Source organism: Manis pentadactyla, chromosome X (genome assembly GCF_030020395.1).
Source record: "Manis pentadactyla isolate mManPen7 chromosome X, mManPen7.hap1, whole genome shotgun sequence".
Taxonomy (NCBI): Eukaryota; Metazoa; Chordata; class Mammalia; order Pholidota; family Manidae; genus Manis; species Manis pentadactyla.
Window position 1 is genome coordinate 39,980,332 of NC_080038.1, and position 27,366 is coordinate 40,007,697.

The 27,366-nt window shown below is 39.0% G+C and overlaps 1 long non-coding RNA gene across 1 annotated transcript; it reads right to left on the minus strand.

Moving 5' to 3' along the window:
* Positions 1 to 453: 453 nt before the first annotated feature.
* LOC118923531 (uncharacterized) lies at positions 454 to 27,366 on the minus strand. The gene is made up of 3 exons (XR_008995347.1): positions 22,360 to 27,366; positions 3,569 to 22,192; positions 454 to 3,526 (listed from the first exon to the last, which is right to left on the minus strand). It is a non-coding gene; the product is annotated as an uncharacterized LOC118923531 (long non-coding RNA).

Sequence of the window (27,366 nt, forward strand, 5' to 3'; positions counted from 1 at the left end):
GTAGATAGAAGTAGATTTAATAGATAGTTTTCTGACCAAGTGATTGATTTATAGGAAGATAAATAGGTAGACAGGTAGATATATAGTTTTGTGACCAAATGAGAACTTCCACAGAGGGAAAACAGAGAAAAAAAAAGAGAAGAATAACCATGGGTGAAATATCCAGATCCCTCCCCGTTGTGCTGAGACCAAATACACCTACTTCATCATTTATAAAAACTTGATGGTTTCCACACTGATAATGGAAGACTGAACTACCCCAGAACTTCACTGTGTGTGCATGTGTGTATAAATCAAGGTAAAGCTTTCATTAGTACAGATTTCCCAATACCTTTCTGAGGACACTATAACAGAAGCTAGAAGATGCCATCAGAGACCCAGTAGCCAGATGTAGCTACTGATTACAAAAGACAGGATCTACACTGGCTACTGAGCCAGTGAGGGTACCTACACATTCCAGCATCTAGATAATCCAGTCTTCTGGGAGGGGTGCTGTGGAAGAAAGAAAAGACATCAATCCTGGAAACTTATCTGGAAATGGTATCAAGAGATTTCAATTACATATTTGCTTTATTGAAATTCTGACAATAACCCCATGCATGCAGTTTAAAACATCCCCTAGATTTATTTACTTATTCAACATATAATGATTGAGTGATATTGAGTAAAGGGTCAGATACTCTCTCAGGTGCTAGAGATCCAGCAGTGAACAAAAAAGATGAAAACCCCTGCCCCTCTGGAGCACAGATGATTGTTTCTGAGAAAATCTACAAGTGATTATTTGGCATGCTTTTGCAGTGAAGTGTAATACACACACACACACACACAAAACAAGCAAGCGAACAAAAAAAAAACAAAACCCACCATTTTATTGTGGCCTTGGGGGCATTTGTTTGCTTTATGCCACTTTAATTTGGGTAACCTAGCACTGATGCACATATGTAAAATGAATTAGAGCAAAAAAAATTGCTTCCTGCTATAAATTAAGGATGATACAGTTATTTTTACAAAACGTCTAAAACACCAAAAGAAACTGCAAAAAAAAGTCACAAAGTATGTAAAGTCAAAGCTCACCAATATGTCAGTTCCAAACTAGCCTGGATAGTATAACATAGGTATAAAAGAAGTTACAACACAGGTGTCCTCCCCACTGATTCACTCATTCATTCATTCACTCCAGAAATGCCTACTGAGTGCCTTCTCCATACTTTAGCCAGGCACTGGGGATATGACACTAAATGAAGTTCCCGAGAATCTGAGATTTAAGGTATTACCCACACCTTAGGCAAAAAAGAAATTCAATAGATATGCATGGTCATTTCACAGAGTAATGTGACACTGATGAGGAATGAAATTTCCATAAGGAAGTCAGTGAAAGCTTCATTGCAGGTGTGACATCTGAGCAGATCCCTGGAGGAGGAGGACTGTGCACATGCTGGATAAGAAAGAACACCGCGGACAGAGGCAAGAGTCAGGACCAAGGCCAGAGAGCAGAAAAAAGCCTGGTATCTTGGAGGCATTCTTCTATTAGCACATGACCACTGTGGCCAATTATTGTTTTCAACTTTTAGGATTATTCTAGAATGTAAACAGCTATGTGATTTTGCTCCAAGTACATACATTTTGGAATCCTACTTGCACATGAATTTAAAAGGCTTTGGATATCACTTAGAAAAGTTTTAGGGAACTTATCATCAATTGGAAGAAAGGCTGTATTTTATAACTGTAAATTAGGACACTTTCACTGGACATGCAGCTGGACCACAGAATGACATTCAAATATTTATTGCCAAGAAAAGTAGCTTTAAAAAATGTGCCAGCTATAAGAAAAGATGGTTGACTTTCTGGGAGCTCTAAGTACATAAATTTCAAGGGAATGATTTAATCACAGATGTCTAATTATAAGAGGGAACACACTCGCCAAGTCTTAATAATAGTGTTTCACCACCAGGCAGTCAGCTCTTACGGGATGAAAAAGGTGGAATTTACAAGGTGAAGTAGGTTTTTGTTGGATTGTTTTTTTTTAAATAAATTGAAACCAAGTCCATCTATGAAGTGTATTTTGACACTGCCTAAAAACTAGAGCCTACTCCATACCAAACTGGGAAAAAAAGAATGCTTGTATGGGTTTTGCTAAATCTTGCCCTCAACAGAAAATAAAGCATTTTGAGAATACATGAATTTACATTTTATAAACCACTAAAACTAAATGTTCATAGCTCTACTTTTATGACTAACAGTTAAACAAGGCAAGGGTTTACTTTGGTTACTGTTAATGTCAAAATCCTCTGTATTTAGATCAGTAGAATGGTATTTTTCATTCTTCAACCTTGCCCTACCTAACCTCCAAATCCTCCTAAATCTAAATTACTATAAAATTAAGATGGAATTTTCCCTGACCTGTACATTTGTCTAGGCAATACAAAAAGGAAAGCCTGTAAATGAAATTTTTATTAAAGCCTATTCCGTATGTTGACCACTAACCAATAATACATATTTTAAAAGTTTATTGAAACATAGACACTAGAATATATAAGGAATATACTATAGCATAGACTGTTAACCAATAATACACTTTCGAAGTTTATAAATGAAAGTTGAAGAAAAGAAATAGGGCCTAACTAAAAGTATGGTATTATTTAATTCTATCATCTAACAATTTAGAAGACAACTAACACCCAGGGGCAGGTGACAAAATTGTAACAAAGGTACCTGTGCTCAAGTCCTATTCATAGCACAAACAAACAACAGAAAGACAATAATAACCAAAAAACTCTAACCATTCTGGCTAAAGAACATTCATTTGAGGTAGGCATAATGGAAAAGAGAGTTTGAGGAGAGGAAGATTGATAAAAAGTTAAGCCTGCCCCCTGCTGTTGGAAAGCCTGCTTGGAATTGTGAATAAAGACCTTTTCTTGAAATGGTAACCTAGAATGTGAAGAGCTTACCCTCCAGAATTAGGACAGGGGCGACCTGTAAACCAAACCAAAAAGCAACGAATCCCACTGATGTTTGATACCAAGATGACAGATAGGAAATGGCATTCTCATCAAAGTTTCACTAGAAAAGAACAAAATGCTGCTTTGTGGGTCTTTCAACCTAAGGAAGAGTAAACTTACCCTAGTCTTTAAAGGGATTACATGCAATTCTATTTTGCCCCCCAGAAGTATCCATAACTTTAGAAATCATAGAATTTTGGAAAGAAATTTTGCCCCCCAAGTACTGTATGTGAAAGTAAATGAAGAGGAACAAACGATTTCACAGGATTGACAGAATGTTAACTTTACCAAGTCAAAATTGTCAAGTTTGGCTCTAGATGTCCCCTCCAATGCCCATCCATGACATTTCACATATTTTAGTAGACGTGTCAACATCCTTCTGTAACTAAATAGGACTGTAGTCAACTTCTAAAACACATTTATGGATTTAACAGAATACACGCCAGTATGCTATTCTAACAAAGCGTTTATCTTTGAAGTGAACAAAAACCACTTCCCTCTCATGGGCAGATCTCATGCTAAATGTTCTTTACACACACACACACACACACACACACACACACACACACACACACACACACACACAAGGAAACTTTGGGAGGTGTTGGATACGTCTGCCATCTTGACTGTGGTGATGGTATCATGCATGTTTGCATATGTCCAAACTCATTAGATTGTACACATTAAACATCTGCAGTTCTTTATATATCAATTATACGTCAATAAAGTTGTTTACAAAAAATCATGCAACTAACATACAAACTACCTCCAACATGGCTAAGAACAAAAAATCTTGTTAACTCTAACTATAGTCCAGGAAAGAAATGCACATATATACACACAGTGTGCCATGGGGTGAACTTATGCCAGAGGAAAAACCAACTTTTAAATACAGGTGTCTAAAATACATTCTTGTTCAGATTCCTTTTGTGTTATGTTAAAAGTATCTGAGCCTGGGTCTCACCATGACCAGCACGTGGCCACAGCCCATCCAACTCTTGCATACCTGAGATCCTGTGACCACACCGACCAAAAACATTTATACCAGCTGATGGTCACTTGATTCTCACATCACTCTGTTTAGTAAATTGCTCTGCAAGTCAACTTAAAGGTTAAGGTGAACATTTTTGGAGGCGTTAGTGCACAAGACATTTTTTAAAACAGACAACATTCCCTGCCAGATATTTCTAGTCTGAACAGGCCTGGGAAGGGACGGGGTTGGCACAAGATCCTAAAACACGCTTCTAAAGGTAAAACCGCTCATAGCCCATAAAGACAGACTCAGACTAGTTCTTAAAAAAAATAGTATTTAGCAATCAGGCATATGCCTTTAATCCTGCTCAACAAAAACCAAACTTTTTTAAAACAATCATTGGATGAAACATGAATCATTTTACTCACTAAAAACACTTAGAGAAAAGATGGTTTTCACCTAAGTAACATTCTTTTTATGGACAGTTTCCAGAAATTAAATGCACCAAATCCACATGCAAATATTCTGTCATTCTTTCCCTCTCTGAAAGAAACCCCCAAATTCTCTTCATGCAATGTCATCAGTGTGCAGGTGATGAACTATTATTGAAAAAAATGGAAGTAAAAAATTCGCATTCTATCAATCATCAGTAACAACATGAGTATCAAAATAAGGGGACTGTTTTCTGAACCTGTAAATAGAAACACCAATCAGTTCTGTCAAGAATTCCTGACTTAGACCTTTATTTAATCACAAGTAAGCCATTACTACTCTATATTATTTATGGAGGTCTTTCTAAATTTGGTCTCATTCATAAGCATTGTGCTATTTTCTAAAGGCATTGCCATCACATACACCTAACAGTACAGGTTCCATTTATACTCAAATCTCTACCAAGCCTCTGCTTTCACCACTCTCCAAAACTCCTTCTGTCACTGAATGTTCTCATGGTACAAAATTCTTTTGTTTTTTTCTTCCATAACTCTTCCCATCAAGTTTCACTCAGCTCGTAAATTAGAGACAGAGCAAATATTTGGTCTCTCACAGTGCTTGCCCAGCTCCTTTTCCCCTTCTGCAGGGCCTGGCTTAGAGACTCTTCTAGGATACTAAGGAGCCTTCCTGGAGTCCTCTGGAAAGTTAGTTGCATGCCTCTCAGGGCCAGCTCCCTCTCCACTGTGTCTCAATCAGAAACACAAGCCAAATTCTTCTTTGTTTAGAAACGTGTTGCCCTATGAGAATCTGAACTCTCTAACTATAAGAACCGAGTCCTATTCTTTTGAGATTCCCCAGGCACTATCACAGTAGAGTGGCTCATCATAATCTTCTAGTAAATGTTTGTCAAATAAAGAAATCTGAGTGAAGTACCTGGCACCTGAACTAATACACTTCAAAAAACAAAGATGCATGAAAGAGTAGTAGGGTTATCTCTATTTCAGGAAAATTCTTGTATTTCTTTATCTTTTAAACATCAGTTGCTTCCCATCACAGTGCTTTGGTACCTTTCCATTAACATTTTACATTAACATTCTACTCCAGTGAAATGAAAAAAATCAAGACAATCGAATCAGTATTTGTGGGGAAGGGAGGAGAATAGAAGAAAGAATACTGGGACCATTCCCTATGGCACAACTTTTTGCTTATGTAGGTTATTGAGTGAGCTATACTGTAATCAAATGAAACCTCTTCCCAAAATCACAGACACCTATCAAAAGCTAACATTGTGCTTCAATTATTATGAGGTATATGGTAATATGTTGGTTTTTAAAAAGTACATGGTTTGTGTAAATGGCTCATGCCACAAAGAAAGAGAAAGGGAGACAGCCAACAAGCTGAGCATGAAGACTTGGAGGAGCTAATAAAAATGACTTGAAATGATGGAGAGCTAAATGTGTGTGTCATACTTATTGATACTATCTAGTGACCTAGCAGATACAACACCCACAGGGCATTCAGCAAAGAGGAGCAGCATGACATGGACACTACTTGTGTTTACACATAGAAAATGGGAAAGTTCACTGAGATTTATAAAGAAAGATGCTGATAGGTGTTAAATGCATGACACAGGAGGACTGGATGTTTAAACTTCTACAAGAATGGGAGAAAGACAGCAAGCACCATGCAGTGCTAACCTACACACCAAATATTTGTTCCCAGGGTGGTCACCACCCAGTGGATTCATGACCAGTTATTCAGCTCATCAAAAGGAAGCCAAGTATTTTGGTGGTTTATAACTTAGTACAAACCAAGGGCCATGAAAAGTCTTTATGACAGCATTTTCTTCCCTTCTTCTCTCCTTATTAGTTGATGCTGGACTATGTGCCTACGGTGGAAGGTTTTTGGCAACTTATTGATGGTTCTGTAGAACAGATGTAAGTGCCTACAGAAACACTATCAATCTAATTAAAAGGTTCAAAAAAATAACAGAGAGGAAAATATCACAAAATCAAGCTCTCAGCTGGTAAGCGGAGATAGATTTTTGAGATGGTCACAAAATTAGCCTGGGATGTAAAAAGGAAGAGAGAAGACCATTGAAAGGGACAAACAGCAAGAAGGAGAGATGTCCTGTCAGTCAATACAGCCAAGGAGAATAAAGGAATAAGAGAAGCCCAACAACCAGATACAACACCAACACACTCATGAGCGAGGCAAAAGCTTCATGAGTGTCCTCTATTTACCTGGTTGAAGTGGCAGTTTATCAGATGGAGAAAACCAGGTTGGGAGGGGAAGGATACAAGAGGATCAACTCTCAGGATTTTAAAGAAACAGTTAGAAAAGGTGAGCATCCAGAGTATGAGAGAAAGGGAAGATTATTCATGGGCCTGGGCAAAGTCAAGAGATGAAGGAAGGAAGTCTTTCTTCCTGTGCAGGGTGCGGGGAGCAACTGTGGCCAATTTTATCACTAGGCTGAAAGGGGAAATAACAGAAACAAAACTGCTGTTTATATTGATGGTAAGTAACACAGGGGAAATCTGGTTCCTCTTTGTATGAGCAGAGAAAGAGGTCAGAAGAACTACTTGGTGCTGAAAGACATTATACCTTGAAAAGACTGGCTCAAAGAGGACAAGAAAATGTTTATGTGTGATGTGTGTGTATGGTGGGGAGGCAGTAGTCTGGGAGAGCATGAATGGCAACATGCTGTAGAAGTAATTTTCAGTCAAAAAGGAATGGCAAAAAAAAATAGGGAAAATGGCCAGGCGCAAGGAGCTAAAAAATAAAGGGGAACCCTCAACTTCTAATGAGAACACCCTAGATGTAAGTTGGCAACGCTAGAAGAACAGTGATCCTCAGAGTCTAATGAGGAACCCATAAGACTGAGCTTTCCTGGGGTATCCAGCCTGTGGGCTGCCTAAACATCATATTCTCTGTAGATATGACAAGCCAGGAATGATCCCAACTCATCTAAGTCCAGAACAGCCTGGTCCCTTCCCGTTTCAATGTTCCTAACCTCATGCTTCTTCTTCTGCTCCCAGAAGGTAAGGTACAGCATTGAAACTGTTCAAAATTTTCTTTGATGATTACTGTTCATTCTGACATTATCTCCCTTGTTAAGTCCTATCTTGGTTATTAAACTTTCCGTAGTCCTGGGAACAAACTGTGAAAAACAAACCCGTTCTATGATAGTTCTGTTTATGCTGAGAGTCAAACTCATCCTACCACTGGGATCATGAGTAGTTAACGCAAACCCCATACTGACGGCACAGAGCTATTGTGTTCATCACCACTTTTTCGTATCTGCCCCTATGGAAGCCAGGATGGGCCATGTAATTAGGGGCGGAAAAAATGGAAGCACTTAAAAGGGCAGAATCTAGAGGATGTGGTAAAGAACAAAACAAAATAAAACAAAAAAGTAGGGATTCCCTCGACTGAGTTTCATCCTTAGATAAAAAACCCTACAGTCTTTGGGCTCTCATGTTACTCTATCTCCTGATTTTCTAAGGTTAAAATAAACCTGAATGAATTTAAAAATCAAGACCAAAAGTTTAGAAACTGGAACTCCTGAGACCCAGGCAAGAAACAAGTCATGTTTTGTTTCAGATGTGCCAGTAGGGAGACAGAGAACTCTTAGGAAAATTGTAATTTGACCAATATATCAAATAACAGATTATAAAACAGCATTTCCCAAAGTGTGCCTTTGAAGTATGAAAAGAGATGCTTCACAAAAGCACAGTTCTTGAAATCTATTCAATTTGGGAAATGTTGTAGATGTATCATATGCTATCCTTGAAGTTTCAATACAAACATAAAAGGTTCTGAGAAGTTGTATAGGAAAGAAACCTCATTAATGTTGTTGAATGAGGTTTTCCTGAGCTTATTTTTTTCCTGCTTCCTGGAAACATGTTTTGTGAAATGCCATCCTAGGGTCCTACAAGTTCTACTGGCACCCACACAGTTTATCATATCCGCTGGGGAGAAGTCTGGGTGGCAAGATCAAGAATTCTTCTGAGGCAGCTGCCCCCAAACTAGGAATATAAAAAGGGAGAGGGATACTGACCAAAGTGACAAAGAGCAAGGGGATGTCGGTCAATGCAGCCAAGGAGGAAGGGTGTTCTGGGTTTGGGCCAACCTTCCTGGCTCAGCAAAGCCTGATTACACCTGCCTTTAGCTCTGTGTTGTCTCCCTTCTGAGCTACCAGTTTCAGTCAATGAGACTCAACTAATGATTGTTCAGTACCTTTTAAAGAAAGATAAATCAGTAAAATAATCCGGTGCAAAAGATTTCATTTATTATGAAACTTGGCAATCTCGATGGAAGCCATGGTACAACTAATGGATTTAAATTCTCAGGTTTACCTGCTGGTTTTACAGAGCCACTCACTCAGTACCATGTCATCAGCAATCAGGCCTGAAGGCAATCACATAGTAAAGCCAACACCTGCTGTCCACAGCGGTGCCTTTACATGCGAGTCTTTGACCCTTACAACCTTGTGAAGCCTGTGGTTGTGTTATTATCCACTTAAAGATGGGGAAACAAGATTAGAGGAGATTGTTGCCATGAACACCTCATACAAATAGGAAGAACTCCAGTAACTGCCTGACAAATTGATCAGCAGAGTCCTGGCCAAATACTTAAATAGACATGAGTTTGGAGGAGCAGCAAGGTATAGCAGGGGAACAGTGACCCCTGCTCAAGAAGATGGTGGCTCTGAGATCCATGCAAACAGCTTGTCTTCTCTGGATTTCAGCTGGCTCCCCCAAGCAAATGAGGGCAATACTGATCCTGCCTATAATGGGACTATAAAGTACTTTATCAGTTTTCATGTGCTTTGCAAGTCGATTTCTTTCTCTAACAGTGGTAGAATCTGAAGGTGGAATTTTCATGTCATACCTCTGCCATCTGAAACCTGCTTCAGATGCTTTAGCCCTATCACATGATGAGCGCCATAGTAGCTGTGATTAAGTGCAAATGCTTATAAACCAGGTAGGCAGCTGGCTCCACTATGCTGGACAAGATACTTCCCGAGCCACTTGTTTCAATGCCTTGTAAACAGGAGGAACTAAAGCTGTGACATTCATTATGCTCACAGTTTAACTTTGGTTTCTCATCTGTACTAGGTTATACTTCTATCCCCAAACAATTTAAACTTCATCTTTTTTCCCCCTAAGAGATGCTAAGTTTTTACTTTGCCAGATAAGGGCATTTTTAGACCCTCCATCTATTATAAAAATGATGGCTCATTTTTAATTGAGGAATACCTAACACAAAAGTAACTAAACTACACATATTTGAAGTATACAACTGGATAAGTTTTCACATGTTTGCCCCGGTGGAACCATCACCACAATCGAGATAGTGAAATTATCCACCAGCCCCAATATTTCCTTGTGCCCCTTTGCAATCCCTTCCACTTGCCACCCCTACCTTCCCCATCCCAAATAGCCACTGTCATTATACATTTCTTCATTTTTTAGAATTTTATATAAAAGGAATCATATGTACTCTTTTCTGGCATCTTTCACTTAGTGCAGAATCATCCATGTTGCTGACTATATCAATAGCTTGCCCCTTTTCATTATTGAGAAATATCCACTGTATGGATACACTGCAATCTGTTGATCCACCCACTCACTAATGGACATTAGGGCTGTTGTCAATCTTTAATTGTAACTTCTAAAAGTGCTGTAAACATGTGTGTACAAGTCTTCATATACACATATGCTTCCTTTTGTCTAGGAGCAGAATATCTGGATTCTATGGTAGGTGCATGTTTAACATTTTAAGAAACTGCAAAACTGTCTTCCAAAATGATTGTACCATTTTACATTGCTACCTAAATGTGGCAGGAGAGTTCTAGAACCTCCACAAACTTGCCAGCACTTGGAAGGGTCAGCCTTTTTAATTACAGCCATTCAAATAGGTGTGTAGTGGTATAGCACTGTCACCTTGATTTGCATTTCCCTAATGACTAATGATACTGAACACCTTCCCATGTGCTAAATTTGTCATTCGTCTATCTTGTTTGGCAAACTACCTGTCAAACCATTTGCTTCTTTTTCCTATGTTGTTTGTTTTCTTACTATTGAAAACTTAATCAGTTTTAATGAGTAGTGCAAGACTGATAACTAAGAACTCAACCGAAATTTTACATAATTCATGGATATCCAACAGGATACAAAATACACCTATGCTAAACTAAAATATTCTCTCAGTTTGATGACAAACCCGAAATCGCTTTCAAACTTGAAAAGTATTTAATTACTTTTATCACTATTGCTACAAAGGCCACATAGGTGAGGAACTTCTTTAGTAAACAGAATAATCGTATTCTCATTACTCTAGTGAGACCAAAATCATCTTAGTTCTTTCCTTAGTATGTTAGCTAAAATCACCAAAGTTTCTGTCCCTCAGCCACATTTCACATTTCATACCAATTACACTCAAATCCCATAAAAGTCCACTTTACAAAAATAATTTATGTCAAACTGTGCCCACATTCAAAAAGTGGACAAAGGCCAAAACCTGTTATCTCATTGTCTGTGCAAACAAGTGATTTGCAAGCACGAAGAGCAATTCCTCATTAAGATCTGTAGAGTAGGCTAGATTCGAGGGCAGCTACAGGCTTTCCTTTGAGAAGCAGACCCTGCTCAGCCATGCAGGGCCATCGGTTCGCAGCTCAATTGTTACAGTTGATGTGGGTTTCCTTTAAGATGCCTGGAAAATGACTCTGCTGACCACATCCACATTCTGAAATACTTTTTGAGAACTTGTAACCAAACTGCAGGAACTGACTCATTTTGCAGTGCCCAGCCACCACACAATCGTTCCAGAATAGACTCCAGGCAAAGGCAAAAATATCGAGGTGTTAGAACCCGGGCAGCAGGGGGAAATCCCAAGGTGCAGGGGGCAAAACGGCTCATGCCCCAGGAGACCATCAGACATGACCAGCCTCAGAGGAAGGACGGAACAGAATACAACACTTCATGGGCAATGCGTATTTTCTTCTAGTCAGAGACTGGTGGGAAAGGGACCTTCATGTCTAGCTCTATTACACCTAGGAAGTAGATTCAGTTGAGAGAGATGTGTGCAGCAGGATTTGGGGAAGATGGCATCTTGGATGTCCATTCCTGAATTCCTTCCTCAGTAAGTCAGGAGCATGCCCCTCATCTCCAAAAAGATAAGCAGGAATGGACATCATGTCAGGGATACCAGAAAGAACAGAGGCAATGGCCCAAGAACACCTGAGCTTAGATCAGAGGTTCACTGGTTCCTAGGGGCTACCTTACATCCTTCCTTTTCTCTACGTCTGGTGGGGATCATCCAACAGGGTCAGCTTCCTCACGATCTGCCAGCTCTCAGTCTCTCTCAGTGCAGAGGTCCTACCTTAGGGGAGGATGGGAAGGCGCACCCTCAACCCTCCTCCACAGAACACTCTGTTCCCAAATCACTAATTTCTCCTCCCCACAATGAAACTCTCATTCTCTCAGTCAATTTCAGCCAGAGGGAGTGAGGAAATCCGGTCCAGTTGAACCGAACTATAAATGACAAAACCAGTAACTCTCTGCAGGTGGGTGCTAGCTAAAAGACTATGAATGTTAGCCCAAATGTGTAACTAACTAGTGGAAAATCAGGCTGGGTGACAAGAAGTGGATATAAAGTCTCAGGTGGTGTGAAGTAAGATAAACTCAGACAACATCTACAAACAGCTATCAAGCCCCTGACTAAGCCCTGACTATTGTCAGGCCTGGTTATAGTCCAACGTCAACAAAAGGACATGCATATACATTTTCTTTCTTTTGCCACGTGATGTCCTGCCTTTTAACATGTAAGCTCCCAGATTACAGAAATCATACATACCTTGTACAAAAGGTAGGACTTTGATAGGGGGCTGCAATCCACTTACAGCAATCAACTCTATTATTAAGAAATAACAAAAATGTTTTTGACACAAATATAGAAGAGAAAAGTAGATACCATCCCACTCATCTGAACTGGCCAACTACTTTTATTCTCCCATGTTTCCTTTCAGCCTCCAATCGTCAAATAAGTACTGTGTAACACAACTTTTTCACCAGTATCAAACAGTACATTTTCATTTTCGGAATCATAGAAGGAAACTCATCAACTGACATACATAAAACTAAGGGCTACCAAAAGAAAATAGACTTTTTTAAAACACAGAATTACTTTAAAAACCATGCAGTTCAAAATTCTATTTGTTACTGAGTAAAATCAGGGAAGTAAGCTTTTGGCAAGTATAAATGGATTGGAAACATCCCACTGTTAGACACCTGAGTATCCCACACCTCTCTGAGCAATAGATATGACAGGAAGAATCACCTACTTTTGGCTCCTTAGGTGATAACGAGTTGACAGCTAAGCTTTATATCTTTTTTTTAGCAAAGTTTTGTATCACAGTAATTTAAATTAAAAAAGTAGCATCTTATTGACAAGAAAGCCCTACACAACCTGTGTACACTCCAGTCATGAGGCACAACAGGGTGGCCTCTCCAGGATCCCTACATAGAATCACCCTTGGAACACCAGCCTTCTTCTCTAGTTATCATCCCCTACCTTCCAGAAGCTTCTTATTATGGCTAACAGGGCCCTCCATGACCTGTCATTCACTACCTCCCAGAGCTCACCTAGTACTTTCCCCCTGCTCACTGTTCCCACCAACCTCTTTCCTGTTCCTTGGACACAACAAGCTTGCCCCCACCTCCACCGCAGTGGTTTTGTTTTCTCTGCCTAGAATCATATTCCCCCATATACCTCGTGGCTGGCCCCTCATTTCCCACAGGTGAGTATCTGCACACATATCACAACATCAGAGAGGCTTTTCTGTCAGCCCTTGATAAAGCAGCTCTTCCCTGGACCCCTGGGCACTCCCTATCTGTCTGACCTGGTTTTAATTTTCTCTACAACACCTAATGCCTGGCACATACTTACTTACTGGTTTGACCATTGTCAGTCTCCTCCCTCCATGTGAGCAGGGACCTTGCTCACTGGTGTATTCCCAGCACGAGAACACCATCTGGAAAGTGGTAGGTGTGAAATACATTTTTGTAAAATGAACACTTCCCATGTGACGTCCTTGTCAATTTTTTTACTACAAGCTTATGAGGTCTAGTTGGCACCTGGGACATTTTTGTTAACACCTTACCAAAACACCCCATACTTCAAGGTCCGGATGGACAGGAGCTGTAGGAGAGTGCTCATTTCCCCAGCATTAAGAAAAATTCCATGCTATCCATGGGTAGCAGGTATGAATGTCAAACAGGATGGAGAAAGAAGTAGAGATTTACTGTCTTTACCAACCGAACTTGTCCCAAACAGTCCTGATTTGATCTTGCTCAGAGAGAAGCCCTGAGATAGGAGCCATTTTTTAATTAAATGTGAGTGATTTTGTTTTTAAATCTACATTAACATTTCCTTCCATTGGGCCATATATACCTATTATTGATGAAGACTTTGCATTTCATGCTGAAAGATAAGAGCATTTTCATTGCCTTTGTTGCAATAGTCAAAGCTGTATCAGAAAACACACACAGTTTGTGCCATTACAAAGAACTTGAATGGTTAAGTTGTGTGTTTTTCAGAAACTATGGCAAATGACACCCAGGTTCAAATCACTACTAAATCACAAGTAAAGAAAACGACTCTGCCTCATGGAAGAGCATTCCTGGCTACAGCAAGGTGACAAGTTATGCTTTTTAAGTGTTAGTATAAACCCTCCTTTCTGTCATCTCTCCAAAACAGAGGTTATCCCTCATATTTTACATCTTAGAGAGATTTTCAAAATGCACAATAAATTTAATCTAGGGCAGAGGACTTTTTACCTTCAAATTGGTTTCAATTCTTGCTAAAAATTATTTTCTAAGACATCATTGTTGAGGTCTTTGTTGTCCCTTAATGTTCTTTAAATGGAAATGAGTTGAAAGCTCATGAGTTCCTAGACTGAGTGTACTGACTCACTCCCTACTATGAACCCTTCTTCCAACCACCATTATAGAAAGAAAGGAAGAAAAACCATTTGTCTACACTATTTTCCTGTCACCAGCCTTTTCTTTCCCTTACTTTAAAAAAGAAGCCTGGCTACCAAAGGAATATGCTTAAAGACTGAATGTGTCTGTGAAATGTGCCTTGTCTCAAAAATGGCAAAGGATCAAATAAAAAATGTAGTCATCAAGGTGAACAGAATAAAGAGTGAGTTGGTAGTTACTACCCTTCCTTCCTCTAATGGACCTTCGCCCTGTCCTTTCTTTCATCTGTCCCCACGTAGGTGACTGAGTTACATATAGCATATGGATAAATAAAGGACTGAATGGGCCAATGAAAGAATGAAGGAGGGCATGATTAGTATATCCTCCTACAGGCAGGCTCAGTCCAAGGTCAGGAGATCTTTCAAAGAGATTTCTAAGCACTCTGAATGCATGGGCTAGGTAGGGTAGCCTGCTCTCACCGCTGTAAGTCAAATTCTCAACACTTTTTTTAAAAAGGGAAGAAATTCTCAATCTGAAATCCCCTCCCCACATTCTGAAAATCAGCTCCTCATCCAAACATAGGGTTTTATGCACGCAGATGGCATCTTGTAATCCTTTACTTAGAAGTTATGTTCCTCGAGACGCCACCCAGAATTAGATGGAGATAAAGGAGAAAAATATTAGTCATTATACATTCTTGCTCATTTTACTTTTCTACAGATTAATTCTGTATCAGATAAAATCATCTCCAGAAAGGTTGATGGAAGTGCATCCCCAGGACCCAAATGCTCACATAGTTCTCTCTTCTACCTCTACTTTCAAGTGAAAACATTACAGAAAAAAATAGGGGAAGTTACATGAGTAAGTTTGTTAGTGCATGAGATCAATTGAAAACAAGGAATTCCCCTCCCGGACTTCAGTGGCCTAATTAAAATCATAGAACACAAGTGACTAAAAGTGTTCCTGTTGATTTGTGAAATAAGAAGCAGAAAAAGTCAATTTTGTATTTCAGTATTGCAAGGGCTGGCCTGGAAGATGTGATACTTTGCAGAATAGAAATAAGACCATTCTTGACACTTTCTAGTTCAGTCAACTTGTATCCTGCTTTTCTGCCTCTTACCATCTGTACCAGCAACAGCCTATTTGGATTTAGATTCTGGTTCCACAGCTTATCAGCTGAGTGGCTGTAAGAATGCTCCTGTACCTCTCTATATCATATTGTCCTCATTTATGAAATGGGCATAAAAGCATGTGTGGGTCCTTAAGAGTATTAAACAGCTCAGTCTGGACAGGGAACTTACAACAGTGCCTGCCTACAACATGGCAAGTACACAGAAAATGGTAGCCACCATCATCACCACTGTTTTGCTTAATCTGACGTGAAAAAAAAAGACATGTAACCCAGAGTGGATCCATAGGCTTTGAGACAAAAGTGAAGAATGTTCCTGTAAAGGATCTGAGAAGGGAACTCAGTGTGATACACACCATTACTCCAGGGCCCACACATGCTTTCACACACACTGTCTCATTTCAAGCAACAGCCCTGTGGGCTAAAACTAATGCTCTACTCTCTGGAACTTAGGGCTGTAAGTGGAGTAGCTTACTCCACAGGTAAGGGGCAGTGTGAGCTAAAAGTGTTAAGCCTACTTGTTTCCAAAGCCTGGGCCTCTGAGGGAGCAAACACATCAGTGGAAGCTACTGAACAGGGACCTCCTTGGGGCCACGGTAACCACTGTTACAGACTTGGTACTCACTGGAAAATGTCTGGAGGCTTGATAACTTTGTTTCAGGTAATCAGAATTCTACACATTCACTCAGTTTCTCTCATTCTTAAGAACTCTAGTCTCGCTTTATATGTATCACACAAATCCTAATTGAGAGAAATAAATGGGTTTTCACTTTAAAAGTCTTTGTGCATCTGCTTTTAGGAAAGGTGGGGATACTAAGCTTTCTTCCTATACCAGCAGCAGCCATGGGCTTTCTATAGAAAGGTACTTAAGGAGAATTAAACTCTTCCAAGGCAGAAGGGAAGATCCTTTAAAATGAAACCTTAGCTTGCTTTCATAATCAATGACTCCATCTTTTACCTTAAAGTAACCAGTTTCACTTCACTTTTAAGCAAGGTATTTATTATATTGACCCCTGAAAAAGAAAGCAAATAGAAACTATTTTGCTATTAAACTATAGCTAAAAATAACAAAATGTCTCAATTATTATATTGACTTACAAAAGCACATCATATTCAACATGTATATGCATCTACTGTTCCTTTAAGAATTAATTCAGAGGGAAAAAATCAACTATGAAAGTGTTCTAAGGACGTATTTACCACATCATTCACAGTTAATAATATATGTATACATATTATTTTATTTTAATTTAGATTATCCTAATTACTTCGGAATGTATAAACTGCAATAAATATAGGATTGAAAGACAATAGGTTACAGTTGAGAATCTCAGAACTTGAGCCAGGAAATGTCCCCAATTAAATCACTTACATTCTTTAATGTGCTATGTAGAAAAATTGTTCTATACTGATTTTTTAAACTTCTTCAAAGGAAAAGGGTAGCAAGTAGGTAGGTTTAAGATGTGTTCACTGGAATAAATGTTTATGTATAGTTCCCTATCTAAATCGAAGCTAGCTCATAAAACATAGAAGTATTTCACTCTGAATGTTCCCCTTAGTAATTTAAGATCATCTTGGCTTTAAAAATACTCAATGATTTTATTCAAATTTGGCTCCATTTCCTCTCCTGAATGAAAAATGTCAGCTCTCCAATTCTGACTGCACTATCAAAACAATTTTAAAGAAAAGAAATTCTCATGGCTGTGAATATAAAGATGGCAACTAATACTAAGAAAAATCTAATGGACAGAAAAAATTTCATTTTTATAGCCATCTGACAGTGATAGGAGGGAATGAGTTTGAAGACGGAGATGAAAGAGAAATAAAACTAGGACCTTTAAATGTGTTCAAAGACAACATTAACTGCTAGTGTTCAACTACAATGCCAAACAAATAAATAAGACATACATTATGTCTGACAGAAATTAAGTGCAAAGAAGAAAAATTGAGCAGGGTAGAAGGATGGGGAATTTGAGAAGTAAAAGGGCAAAGCTGCCATCAACTTGGAATGAATTTATTTCTGGAAACATACTGGTACTGGAGAGACACCTTATAGATGACTTTCTTGGAAAGTACTGTTAAAAGTATCCTTTTATGGATTCAGTCATGCAGCTGGAATTCCATAGGCTGCCTGATTTTCCCCAAGGGGCCCTTGCTTTCTTCCCATGTGGCTCCCCGGCCAGGGAGCTCATCCCCTCCGAAGTGATCCAAGCCCTCCACAGAGCCCAGACCTCCTGCTGAGTTAAGGGCCCAGAAAAGATCTATGAGAAGACTTTTTCCACTATTCAAGATAATTTCCTTGGGGCTAAGGAAAGAGTTATTCAGTGTGTCTTAAGTTTTCAAGAGAAACAAGTCAGGCTGACTGCTGATGGAGATCAATGCTGGGAAGCCTGTAAAGAGATTAAGAGACTCTCCGATCCCTGGAACTCCCACACTCCCACCCAGGAGACCCTGTTATAAGCATTCCATAGCAGGCACCTGGTAATGACCGCGGCACCGATGCCATCTGCTTCTGATGACACCAGGAACAGGGTGACTAGGAAGACAGTAAACAACCAAAATGCCCTTCTGATTCAGTCAAGAGTTCCAGTGCCACAACCCCAGGCCACTCTCATACCTGAAGTGGACTCACTAAGAGCACATTGCAGCCAGGCTGCCTGTTTTCAACTCTTGGCTCTACTAATTCCTGGCTGTGTCATTCTAGGCAAGTTGCTGCACCTCTCTGTGTATCAGTTTCCCCAGTAAAATGGGGATAACAATCATGTTGGCCATATGCAGTCTGCAGAGGATTAAATAAATTAATATATGTAAAGCATTTTAAACCAAAATACATCTACAGAGTATCTACTATGTGCCAGGCACTGTTATAGAAGCAAATGATTAACTTAGAGCAGTGCCTGGCATATTGTACAAATTCAGTGTGTGTCAGTAATCAGATGTCCACAAACCCTTACCTGACACTCAGAGTGATTATGATGATGATGATAGTTTTAAAAAGATAATATGATGACTATTCTATCTATATAAAACTCCAACGGGAGAGGGGTGGGGCAGAAAGAGATCTGGTGTAGTGTTTCATGATCAAACACATCAATATTCCTACAGTAAAACATAGTAAATAAACACAAACATTCATAGTAAGTGGGATAGATAAAGACTATAAATAGCCTCACATCCTTTCAGGTCAGGATTTGCTGCCAAACTTTTTACATGAAAATCTTTTGGTTTTCAGAGCTGGATGGATTTCAGAAGAGATGGTGGACCTATATATTACGTAAGGAGAAAATCCATTTTAAGTTTTCTTTTTCCTTTCTAGCTGCTGGATGTGCTAATGACCAAAGAGCCAAAACCATTTGGGAGTAGAAAATAGGAAGCCTTTAAACATGGAAAATCAACAACTGTATAATTAATCTAAATCAATTATTACCTAAACAGTCCCTCCCTGCCAAATACAGTATGCCATCACATTCTCAGTCAGTCAATTCACTTCCACAAACAACAGGTCTCAAACAATATGGAAGAGTTTTTCAAATTTTTGAATATAGGGTAAAATACTAAAGTTTCACCACTATTTTAATAGTACAACTTTATCTTTTCTATAGAAAAAAGGCAAGCTATTAAATGAGAAATAATTGACTTAATAACATGTACATTAAAAGAATACAGTATTCTCTGTAGTCAGCCTAGGGGAGATGAATAAATGTCATGCCAAAGTGGTAAAGTATCCTGTGACCAAAGGAATTTTCTCCACATTGCATTTTGAGGAAATACTTGCAACTCTTAAAGAGCTATCCATTAACTGATTCAAGATGTTCTCACTGCTGGTCAGCAGTAGATAAAGGTTTGTACAAACCCATGGAAGCTGATTTCCCCCACCTCTTTATTACCCCCATATGTTGTTATTTATCTTCCCCAACTATTCTGACCTCTTTCCACTGATTTTTATACTGAAGTATTGCTTTGTTCAAAACCTATGTTTACCACTCCCATGGCGATCTGTACACAAAGCCAAGTCAGGAAGACATGAAATGCAAGGAGATACTTATATTGCTTCACGGCTTTCCCCCCTCCTTATTATCCTCCTAATCAATGAGACTATAGTGGGAGGTCTGAATGACATTTCCAAATTGAGAACTTAAAGCTACATTTCAATATCCAAACCCTCAGTTGTCATAGGAACACCCCATGAGGCTTATGTCGGTTCTAACAGCCACTTGTTTCACTAGCAATTAAAGCTCCCCCTTTCAATCAAATATATCCATACATGCATGCATATACATACCTCAAAAAACTTAATTGGGCAAAACTGTATGCCACACCTAACACCTAAAATGCAAGAAACAAACCCAAAACATATAAAAAACAAAAGTGTTTATATCCCCAAATAAGCAAATATCAAATGAGGTCTGTCACTTGACCCAAGTCCCTTCAGTTTGTAACTTCACATACCCACAAAGACAAAGACATGTGTGTACTACTAACATCTTTTAAAAGCATGTAATTAACAGCATATAAAATATTAATACTCTCAATAACCCCAGTGGAGAATTCAGAGCAATGCTATGTCATTTGTTTTACACATATTATTAAAAGTTAATAAATTAATAAGAGAAGAGCAAATAGCATTAAAAACATGAAGCTCCAAAAGAACTTTTAGAGTTTATTTTCTAGCTTTATTGTTTCAGCCTGCGTCTATCATACTTTGGTCATTCAAAACAATGGCTTGTAAATAGAAAAGTAAAACCTAAAAATTACATAGAGGCGTTTTTCCATTTTCTGGTAGTATGTAGCTGGATTATCAAATCATCATGTTTTGCCAATTTACATGAAATAGAGCTGAAAATAATTGTGACTCACTGAACACGAGTTAGCAGATATAAATTACCTGTGTCTTAATGCTTTATCACCATTTTCTGTCTTCAAGATTCTAAAACCTATAAATTCCTGTGCTTCATGGAAATAAGTAGCATGTTCCTACATCCTCAGTCATACCTTAACTAAGTCAAATCACCTGTAACATTCACACGTTTGGATCACCAGTCTGATTTACTGCAGGACCTGCCCTGAACTGCCATGCTTACCTTGCTTTTTATATGTTTCTTTGAAAATAAATATCTATACAGAAGTCTTAAGAACTACCAGTCTGAGAAAAATGGATCTTTAAAGTTCTCAAAATATCTAAGAAAAAAAAAAGACCATTTAATAATCCCACTAGGTTCATCTTCTTCCCTTCCACCGTCATCCCACTCTAGTGACAACAGAGAGAAATTACAGCATTGCCATCTTGTTTTTTATTATACGCTTTTCACTTTCAAGTTAAGGATTTTAAGATTTCAAAAATAACAGAATAGGAACCAAAAGTCAGAAATGCAGATTCAACTTCCAATTTGGCTTAAGGTGCTCAAGAAGAAATGAATAGTATTCTATCAGTTTTAATTATATATATTCACATTTATAAATGGAGATCACCAAAATTGCCTATATAACTGTTAGCAGTTAAAGAACAAAATATTTTTCCATCTGAGTCTACATTAATTCCAGTAAGTTGGAATTAATCACTAACTGTATTAGTTCCAATAAGAAACATAAAAATCAAGTAGCCAGCCACCCACCATCCTAATTTTCTTTTCTTACTCTATTCAGCTTCTCTGGCATAATCATTCTTAAGAAACCAAATCAAGAAATCAGACATTCATGCCTAATACAAAATTGTGTTCCCTTAAAGCTCATGAATAAAAACCTATTGTATATAACACTGGTATCCAGAGCTTCATTATATTTTTCTGGAAATACAAGAAATATAGGGGCTCTATGTTTAGCTGCCCTAAACATAAGGGCAGCTCAGATTCAAGATTAGAAAACTGAATTTAAGGTTTCAGAGCAAGACAGACACAGCCACATACCAGTAAGAACTGCTAATCAATCTCCCCCAAACATCACAGACCATATATACAAATTACCCTTGTGCTGTACTAATGTAATCACATACAACAATCTTAAAACTCACAACACAAATGTAAAGAAAACTATTACCATCTTAATCTGCCCTTCATAATCAGTAGAAAATGTTTCCAACACATTACTTAAATTTTCGTTTTGTAGAGTTCTAACTAAACACTTGACATCCTGGGGTAGAGGGAGAGAAAGGAAGGCAAGCTGACTAATTCGGAAAGCATCCCTCCCAGTGTCATACATACTAGTCAGACTAAATGGAACTCTATGTTCGTGGAATGTTAATGCCACAACTCTACCAAACAACCCGTTTTCATTTGCTTGCCCCTCTAAAAAGAAAAAGGAAAAAATAAGCCAATTAATTGTATTACATACATTAAGCTAAACTGGTAATGCTCAGCTCATCTTTGTTAATTACCTGGTCTCTTCTCAGCCTTTATGCTATATTCCTGGGCTGCTCCTTCTTAGGAATTCCTCACTCTGTTTATGTGTTCTCTGGTTCCACACAGTTGTTAGGGGTCTGTGAGCAATTTTACAATTCCCACACACGCCATATGATATCTATTAGGGAGCAATGCCACTTTTCACTCACCAATTCTGGATAAAGCAGTATTTCCCAGTGACAGAATGCTGCTGCTTCTGTTCGGTTAAACTCCCTCTTCACCGCTTGATAAATCTGATTATGAAATGTCTTTGTTCCAGATCACACGAGGCACTTTTCCTATGAAAGTTTTCAAAAGAGTTAACTGCAGTTCATTCCTGTTACAAAACGAATAAGAACAAGGCGGGTGAAAGAAATAGGCAGTAAGTCCACACAAGTTCCTGGCAAAGATTTTTAGCTGCATTTTTCTGAGTTTAATCAGTAAGCTATATTAAAGTGACAGTTACCCCGTTCTGGGAGCGAGAGTTTGATCGTGTCAGCCACAACCAGTTGGAGTATCTTCTACTGATGTACAGACCCCAAGGAAGCAGTCACCTGGTCATCTATCACACGTGGCTGAATCAGCGGACACCCACAGGCCCCCCTCCTCTGCCTGTTGAGCTGCAGCCCAGGCAGGAGAGTGGCTGGATGGCTGAAGCAGGACCTCTTATAGGGACCCGCCAATAAGGGCTGACCAATCGCAGGCAGCACCTAGTACCTAAGTCACATGACAGGGCAGTCCCTATGACTGCAGGATTTCTGAATTACTGGGGTTACACAAAGGACACTCATTCAGGAAAAGAGAAAAAAAAAGCTGTAAGCTGAAACAGAAAACGCCCAGGCTGTGACAACTCCAGCTTTAAAACAGGGAACACCCGAGCCTCACACAGACAGAGAAAAGCCACAACCAAGCCAGGATGGAAATGAGAGGAATGCCTGGCACATATCAAAAATCAATCACAAAGCAGAGGCTGCATTTTACAAACCCATTTCAGCTATAAATATATACCTCCTTTCCCTTCCTCTGTAGTCTCCTCAATAGTCTTACATTCTAAACTTATTTTTAAAAGCTACAGTGAGCCTCTGCAAAGCCATGATCAGAGAATGTGTGAGACATACGAGCCCCCTTCTCTTCCCAGCCCCTCTAAATACCCCTAAGGCAGATTCAAAGTTTGCCATGGAAAAGTTTCTTAAACAAAATATATTTCCTTCAAAACAACTGGATAAATCAGGCAAAATTAAACACCATCGGGACAAAATTGTTTGGTAACTACCAAATCACACGTTCCCCGCCCTCCATCTCTCCCTCTCCTCCTCATGGAATCGTTTTAGAATATTCACATCAAGAACATTCTTGTGAAGAAAATCAGACCCCACCCCATGCCATTTAGGGAACTAGCTACCAATTTATTTATTTTTAATACCTCCAATTTTCTTAAATATATTTTATGTCCTAGGAAAAATTCAACTCTGAATACCCTCTATCATTTCTTTGACCCCACAAAATGGTACTTACAAATGTTCTTTGTTTGGCTCGATCGGTTTCTCCCCCTCCCCCGATATCTAAAGCTAAAATATCCGCTCAGTTTCATCCTTCAAACCTAAAGGCCCTATTTAGATCATGCAAGGCTGTAACAACAGCTCCTTCTCCCAAGCAAGCCGGCAACACTGTGCTGCTTGCCATTCCCAATTTATGGAAGGAAGCGTATGTCAAACAAACCAGGTGATGACTCAGACTGCCTCCCCCAGCCACATTTTCCCTAGAATGGGAGGGGAGCATAAGTGCAGCCCATTTGGATGTGACTCAGTTTTATTAGACTGGTGACTGCAGTTAATCTGACAAGCTCACATTTTTCTTTTATAACTTGTACATTTCAAGATCAGAATACGTTTCAAACGGTTTTAAAGAACTGAATCACATAAGCGAGAAAATTGCCAAGATGATTTTTAAGGTTCAGTAAGGCTCTGGCTCTATTCCCCCATTTTTAAAACTTCATAATTATTCACTGAAAATTTTACAATTGAGTTAAGCAAACATTTGAGTTCACATAACAGCAGTAAACAGGTGTTACACATTTAGGTCTATTAGAGGCTTTTACTATGGGGGCCTCAGACTCTTTCCTTCCTGAGGACCCAAATTTAAGTCCTAAATCAGGGGCCATGGGCCCATGTGACAGGTTCTTCAGGAAGTGGTTGGGAGCATGCTGAACCTTTCACTTTTGCATTTACTGCAATTCACCTTCTAACCTGAGCTATTCACACAAACACACACACATTTCAACCATATCACACACACACACACAAATCTGTACAGTCCTTTAATCCCAACCTGCCTAAAAGCTGCAAAAAAAAAAACACTTAAAAACCATAAAATATCATCTGGGAAAATTCCAGCTAAATAAATTGGCATGCCTAACAGCCTTCTTCTTCAGTAAAAAGTTTACTACCAAGAGGGGGGGGTGGCATTACATGGAATAAATTGTCCCCAGGTATTACGCAGGCAGGAAGAATGCAGTAATAAGAAGTCCAATTGCTCACACAAAAAATCTGGAAGGTTCGTTCTGAGCAGTTTAACCACAGTTATATCTTTTCAGCATACTTCCTTTAACCTTGAGCAAAGTCGGCCACTGTTCAAACCAAGGCTTGACATTTCTTGGTCATTATGCCTTGATAGATAACTAATTTGCTATAATAGAGAAAATACATTCTATTTCAGCAATATATAAAAATGTTCAAATATCTCATTTTCAAGTTGGTAGATGAGACAGAGAAAAGGCATAAAGAAACAGTAAAAAATGGCTAATTTAGGACTGACTATTTACTTCACAAAAGTTAATAGTCAGAAAATTCCCTTTAGGGTTTTACTGGAATAAACCCTCACACTAAATTTACATATGGAGTTGGTTTTCAGAAATTAAATTTCACATAAAACAACTTAGAACTGTTTCCAAATTACACTTTTGAAGCCTCTCTATTTTAACTATGTGCACGTATTTTTCAGTTATTAAAATGTATTCATACTTCAACAGGGATGTATTAATCTAGCCACCAACATTTTTTAAGTAAAATTTTATTGGCTTAAAGAAAGTTACTTTCATATATGTAGAGAACAAAAAAATCCTTAAATGTATGGCTTTCAATGGAAATAAACACAGACTGTGAAGACAGAATGTTAAAATCAAACACCAAAAACTTTGGCTTCTAAAAGAATCCATAACAGATTTTAAGAGCCTGAAGCCAGATTTGCTGGGATTTGAACCTGGCTCTGCCATTCCTAGCTGTGGCACCTGGATTAAAGTCTAACATATGCATATTTAAGTGCTGAGGACAGTGTCTGCTTGACAGATAGTAAGCACTATATAAGGGGTGGCTATTCCATTATGATTATCCAATCTTTACCCTTTTAACTGCTCTTTGCACCATCGTTTTAGAGTAATACACACCTTAGTCAACCCCTTAAATAACATTTCTACAAGAGAAAAATGTAATTCCATTACTTTTTAAAAAATAATCACTTGTAACTATTTTACTAATGATGACAAACACCTAGCCAATCTGTATTTTCCTCCCAAAGTTTCAATAGTTTACATATTCGTCTGGTTCTACATTTGACATCTGTCTGGGCTTTCTGTCCAAACTTCTTGGAATTTCCAAAAGCCAGGGCAGAATTGGGCCAGGGCCAGTCAGGGAGGACATTCAAGAAAAATTTCCATTCCAGTTGGCCAGATGGGTCAAGACAGGAAAGGTGAATGGGTCAAAGACAGGGGGAAACACTATAGCCCTGTCTGGGGCAGGGTGCTACTCTTGGCATCAACAAGGTACCCCCAAACAGAGGCACAAGGTAGTGGCTTCAGACTCAGCAAAGAGTACCTTAGATCCACTGTTTATTCTCTCTACAGGGTCATGACATAAAACTCCACCATAGTTCCCCTAAGGGAAAAACCATGGAGTAGGGGTTACAAAAAGAAACCTCAGTATGCATTCTCTTCTATGCTGTCTTTCATTAAGAAATTTCATTTCTTAAAAGAGAAAACTACATGGATTTCCATCTGAAAACTGTATGAAGAAATTCAAGCATCCCACAAACCCTTCAGTAACAAAAGCTAATAGTTTCCAGCCAGCATATATAGCATACTTGAAGAATGATTAGAAGGACAGTAACCAAACGTCTCTGAGGCACAAGCAAACTTTATAAACATGGGAGTCCTTATAAAGATGGTGCTCGGCACTGCTCTGGGGGATAAGGGAAATAATTCGATGTTTTGTTTGAGGGCGGGCAACTGTTCCAACTTGTCTTTATCCCAGCAATGTTTCTGAGACAGATGGTGACATAATGGGGGATAGGGGGAGCCAGCAAAATGGAGAGGTGGTGGTGAGGATTACAAATGAGTTTTTGAGGGAAGGCTTGATTCCACTCACCAGCACGTGACAGCTTGGTTCCAAGATGCACAGACCTCATTCCACCGTTCAATTAAAGGGAGGTTTGAAGCTCCAGCACAGACCTTCCTCTCGGCTACTACTCCAGTCCCCAGGCAATCACTAAGATACCAAATGATCCAACTGTGTTGGGTTCCCACATACCAGAACTACAGGTCAGGATGCAGAAGCCTGGGTTCCAATACTGGCTCTGGGGCTATTACCCAGAGGACTTGGGAAAGTCACTTCATTTCACTAAGGCTTTTATTTCACCTGAACAAAGGGAATAAATGAGAAAATATACGGAAGAAACAGAAATCGCTGCCTCAATACTGTTTGCTACCACAATCAGCTCACTAAGGGAGAGTTGCCATGCCAGTACCAACCTTCCAACTTCTGGGGGTGAGGGGACAACAATCTTAGGCTTCCAAGTCACATTGTTCATTTGAAGGCTGACAAAGCTTCTGTTAATCAATATAATCCTTTTTATCACTCATGTTTTACATGATCAATTATCTTTGGACAGCCTCTAGATTCACTTTGTGATTATAACGAACTATATATTTGGATCAGAAGATTAGTTTTGCACAACAGTACATGTGAGATTCCCAGTACTAGAAAATCTTAACAGAAACCTGCCTATGTGGCTAGGTATATGCCTCTACAGACATGCTCATAAACCATTTAGACTTATATAAGACTATCTGAGCATTTCTTCATGAGAACTTGCCTCTATGCCATGCTTTTCGTGTTATATAAGCAGCCACTTTGCCCTGTCTTCCTGCAACAATTTCAGGTCTAAGCAGTATACTTCGCTCAGAAAAGGTTTTATTAGTTTTCTTCTTTCCCCACCCATTTTAAAGAACAAACTGACTCGGTTTTTTGATGGCAATGCCACTGGGTGGGAGTGAATATGGGAGTGGGCAGGGTGGGAGAAAGGCAGGAGGAGGAGGTGGTAGAAGCCAAGAGCTGAATCACAGCCACAGCCATGTGAGTAATCTTAGGCTTTTTCTTTTTCTTCCTAAGGGTATGAATCAAATTAAGCTTGTTTTGCTGTG